Raw genomic sequence first — 5,943 nt, forward strand, 5'->3', positions numbered from 1 at the left:
AAGACTTTTTATTATTCTTGGAATAGAATACGGTAGAGCTATTATCGCAAAATATTTACATAGCTTAGAAATCAAGTCTACTACACGAATACCTTTAATAAGGTTCTTTAACTAAATAACCTGAGAAGTGGCTTCATAACAGGTTACAAACTTAGCTTACATAGTAGATTAAACAATGTAGGACTATTTAACACTTTTCCATGAAATAACACCTCCAACTAACATAAATATGTAACCAGATTTGGATTCCATATCATTAGGACAACCTGTAAAATCAAAGTCTGTATATTTTATAACCTCAAGATTATTACCCTTACTATAAGTAAACAAAAATCTTTAGTTCTTTGCAAATAACATAAAACTTTCTTTGCAGCAACTCAGTGCTCAAATTAGCTTGAAAAATCCCAAACACATTAACTACAAATGCTATGTCTGGACAAGTATATACCTGATCATACATTAGGCTACCAATAACAGAAGCATAAGGCTTAGCTTATTCTTCATCACTTCTTTTTCTATATGAATTTTAATGTCAAAAACAAATAATATCTCAAAAAAATCCTTTATTTTAAAATAGTCTTAGTTTCTAAAAGTAAACTATATCACTACTTACAACATAAAATGGAAGGAAAATAAATGTGCACACTGACCCTAAGGTATATGTATTCATTAACCATGATTTCAAAAAAGAATTATTAACCTTTAAATACGTCCATCTCAATAATTGATCTAAGTCATATATGGATTCTTCCATCTACCCACCATATGTAGAATTTATTTTATGTCAAAATCATTTATAAACCTGGATGATTAATCCTAACAATCTTAGTACCTAAATTGGGACAATAGAAACTATAACCTTAGAGCTATCCGGATACCCAACAAAATGGTTGAGTGAAACTTTTTTTCTTGCAGAGTATAGATTCTAGCTCCAGTTTTACATCCCAAACGTAAAAGCGCCTTAAACTAGAATTCTTATCAGTCCACAACTCAAAAAGGATTTTGGATACTAGGAACCTTATTCAAAATATATTTGGTCTATTCAAAAAATAACTGGCAGCCTTAAGGGCTTCACCCCACAAAAAAAAAAAAAAAAAAAAAAAAAAAAATATATATATATATATATATATATATATATATATATATATATATATATATATAGATAAGGAAGATCTACAAAACATGCTCTTGGCCATATCCTTTAGAGTACGGTTACGTCTTTCTACAATCCCATTTTGTTCAAGCATCCCAGGAGTAGCTTCAAGGAATTTAGCAAAAAAAACTGGATGACGACCAGATTCATCATATCTTCCATAGTACTCTCCACCCGATCTGACCTTACAATTTTAATTTTCCTATTCAATTGATTTTTAACTTTAGCTTTAAAGACATCAAGAACACTGAATTTTTCTGATAATAGGAAAATATAAAAATAACGTAAAAAAAAAACATCGATGAAAATTATAAAATAACGATGTCCACTAATATTTGGTAAAGAAAAATGACAACATAAATGACAATATAAACCAGTGTGAATAATCTCTAAAAGTTGTTGACTACGATTGGAACCCTTATTTCTAGAATTAGTGAATTTCCTTTTCTACAATCAAAACAAATACCAAATTCTCCAAAATACAGTGGAAGCAGTATTTCTTCTTTCAATTATTTTCTTAAAAATATGACCTAACCGTTTATGCCAGAGCATGGTTGAATTATCATTCGTCTAAAGAAAATCAGACTATAATTGAAACCTAAAAACTCCTATCTAATTAACGTTGTTTCTTCTAAAGATACATAGAAAAGTTCTATATTGCAAATTATTGCTTCTCTAGAATAACACTTTATTGTCACTAAATTATTGTATACTCACTCATAATCACTAGTCCACTGGATGACACTGTATACCTTAAGCCTTCTCTCTAGTTTCTGTATTGGGTGAAAGAGAGAAGAAAAACGAACTTGTTGGGTAAAAAAAAAACTTAACCCAGAATTTGTTGGTTACAACAAATACTCATCCCAATTGTACAAACATTCCATTCATATAATATAATTTGCTTTGGATGCATTTAAATCTATAACCAAGATATTTTAACTAGATATTATAATAAACATTCTAAAATATTCTACCACTCTACAATGTTACATGTGAAAGATTATAAGAAACCCAACTTCCCACGTGGACCAAGAATGGAGAAAAGAACATTTATTTGCCATATAATCCAAAATATGTCCTCATGTATTTAATTTCAGGACATTTAAGAATTGTTGTATACTTAAATCTCCTAAAAAAATAGTATCAAACATGTTAACAAACTCATCACATCAGACACATCCTATTCATAATCAACAAACACATTAAGAAATAATAGATACATGAGGTTCACTTTATCGCATTCCTTATATTTTACTCTCTATTTATGAGAACTACCACTAAATGACTTACGAGATTCATCCTCACTCAGCGTCCATAAGCCTAAAATAGTTGGTCCAATCAATATCTCGATGGGAGAAAAGTGAATATTAACAATAGAAGCATTCATAACGCTAAAGAAATAAAATCATGTTATTTACCATTACACAAATGTAAATAGCTAATTTAATCAAAGGTTAACCCCAAAAATTCCGTATCCATTGTTATACTCTCTCCTTTGGGTGAAAATATAACTTGCAACAAAACTAATTTATAAAATGTAAAATTATTAAAAACCTTAACACCTTTGGGTAAAAATATATTTAAAATTTTACATGTTTTAAATTATTTTGTGCCATTTTTGAATTAAACCAAATAAAAATCTCCTTTGGGTGGATTATTATTATGTTATAATCCAAAAATGCAATTTTGATCAAAACACCATTGAACTAAGAAAATGCTATAAATTTCATGAATGAACCACTTTGGTAGCACACCCAATCAACCCATTAGAATTTTCTTAGAACGTGATCAAATATTAAATTACATGTTATCACAAACATAAACAAATAATGACAATTTTTTGTTATATTTTGACATACTTCAATGACATAAATAATCACATAAAAATGTTATAATGTCAAAATATTTAATGTGAAAAATACACGATTGCAATTTATATTAAGAAACTTATGAATATATATATTAAAAACACAATATAATTTTGCCACACTTAATGTCATTATATCGTCAATCTTGATGTCATGTCTCTCCTATATAATTGGAGAATTCTAAAAATGTGTATTTGTAATGACCCGGTCATTTCATTCCTTTCCTTTTTCCTTAGAATTTTACGGATGAATTTTTTTCGTTGAAATTCCTTTTCTAAGTTCGGTTTCTCGTCGCTTAGTGTCGTCTCGAGTGCTTAAAAATAGTTTCTGAGACTCTTTCCTTTGGATTGACAACTTCCTTTGAGGACCGAGTCATTTCCATAATTTTCGTTTTTCGACACTATTCACTTTTTTATCCTTATTCCTATTTCGTCTTTTCCCTGTTTGTCACTTTGTTGGCAAAACCTCACTTCTTGTGCTCGGAGTTGGTTTTTGACTTCACGTATCTTTATCGTGAGTGGTTTCCACGAAATACGTATCTTTACTTTTGCAGGAAAGTACTCTGGTTGCTCCCGGTGTCCATAGGGGTATGGATGCATAATTCTTTAAAATTAATTTCTTTTCTTGGGGTATTTTTTGTAAATATCTTTTGAAGATATTTTATTTTAGGGATATCTAAAAAAATATCTTTTGGAAGATATTTTCATTCTGGGGCAGTTTTGTAGTTAACCCTTTTGTGGGGGCCATTGTGCAATTAATGAAAGTTGTTACAAATTATCTTGTTTTGAGCCTGGATCCTTGTACGGGATTCATTTTCACTTTTCGTTGAGTCGTAAACTCTTAGAAGTCCTTTCTGGTCGATGTTTTCCAGTTTCAGGGTTTTTGGCCCCGGTTTGCGCTAAACTTGTTTGAGGCATAACTTTCTACCCAGGACTCAATTTTTGATGCCATTTCTTCCGTTATTCTTATTTTCTCATTTTCAATCTTTTTTGTTCACAGAGTTTCATCATTTGAGTGCGTCTGCTCAAATTTCAATTTTTCGGACCAGGCGAGGCCCGTTTGGGGCACTTTTTGAGATTTCTATAAAAGGGGGATGAGATATTTTAGTTTTTCATCTTCCCCACTCTCTTGCACGACCTGAAGCTTCCATGGTAGCCCAAGGGACGTTGCCACCTTCTCTCTTCTCATTTGAACTTCATTTCATTGTCAGAATATAGTAGGGCCTTTGCGTTTTGTGTTTGTATTGACTACGTGCTTTTTTCACCCTTATTAGAACCCTTTTTTGGCCAAATTTTGAGTTCGGGTTTGAAGTCAAGTTGTGATTTTGATGGGGCTTCTTGTGGGTTTATGTAGATTGTGTTGTCCCCGACAAAACCCTTCGGTATCGTCGGATTCGGAGCACTTTTTTTTCGGTGAGCTTTTGAGATTTTCATCTCAAATTGAGGTAGGGGATGTCTTAGGTTTATACTATTGTTGTATTGATTATTTTATAAGCATATACAACTTGTGAGCATGCCTTGTTCAAGTTTTTAGAATTTAATTTATTTATTTTCTTTGTTTAGGATTTAATTCTGATGATGATATATAGTTTAGAATTAAATTGTGGCATGCTAATAAATTACGCCTTGGTGAGTTGTGTAACATATATTAAATTTGGAGCATTTGAGTAAGAATTGCAAAACTTATTTAATATTTATCTTTTGTGAAAGATTAATTCACATAGTTGTATCAAGTATGAAACCAACTTGTAATGTGATATTAAAGTAGGCCTTGGTGAGTTCTTTAACATATATTAAATTGAGGACATTTCGATATGTTTGAAAATCTAGAGAAAAATTAATTAATGAGCTTAATTAATTTTATTTTAAGTGTGTTGGTCACTTAAATTGATATTGGAGGTAATAGGTTGATAATCCCTTTAAATGTAGTTTATTTAATCACCTTGTGAGCATGTTACTAATTTGATGTAGAATTAGTACTTGAGATCTCTTGAAATGATAATTGGACTTAGCATGATATAGAATATCATTGACTTGCATAGCTTGTTTAGATATATCTTGTGTAGGTGTATAGCTTGTTAGAATATTACAATTGTTTACCTTGGAAGTCAGTTACTAAATTGGGACTTATTTAGTACTTGTGGCTTAGTGTGGTAATGTGGTTCAATTGTTGTAAAATATTCTTGTTTTGGTATATAAATTGCATATTGGAGGCTTGACATGTCATATGCTATCTAGACTTGAATTATAGGACATGGTTTGTGTGGATTCAACCTTATTTGTGCATGGAAGATGGTTTTATGCATTAGTGGATTTGGTATAAGTTTGGTCTAACTTATCGATTTTTGTATAAGTTTTGGACTTATTGATTTTGGAAAGCTTGTAAGGACATATTTCACGTGATGGCTAGGGTTTAGCTCTAGTGCGGAGACAAGAGTCTTCTAAGTCATAAGTGCGCACTAGATAATACTTTGTGGGTCGTAATTGCCCGGAATAACTTATGTATGTGCGCACTAGGTAGTGCCTTGTGGGTCGTAATTACCCAGAAACACTTGCTTGGTCTAGTGACCACATGTCCTAGTCTTTCTACTTTGATTTCGCATTCAATTTCAAGTTATTAATTATGGATTACTTGTAACTTAAGAATTGGTGCTTGCCTATGTATTTTGATCTCATTTAGTATACTTGAAACTTTATACTTGAACTTGTATCATTGTTGGTGTATCTAAACTTTATCTAATGTATTTACGCTTAGTATGCTTATCTTGTGTGTGTGGATTTCATTTTTGTATACTTGTGCCATGTATACTTGTCTTGTGCGTATGTGTTTAGCTTAGTATACTTGTGTTTGTATACTTGTGTTTGTATACTTGATTTATGAGTACTCTATATATATATCTTATATTTGTGTATGTATGCTAGA

This window comes from Cornus florida, unplaced genomic scaffold (genome assembly GCF_030987335.1).
Source record: "Cornus florida cultivar Cherokee Brave unplaced genomic scaffold, ASM3098733v1 CherokeeBrave_3.0.0_Hap2_Chr01, whole genome shotgun sequence".
Classification (NCBI taxonomy): domain Eukaryota; kingdom Viridiplantae; phylum Streptophyta; class Magnoliopsida; order Cornales; family Cornaceae; genus Cornus; species Cornus florida.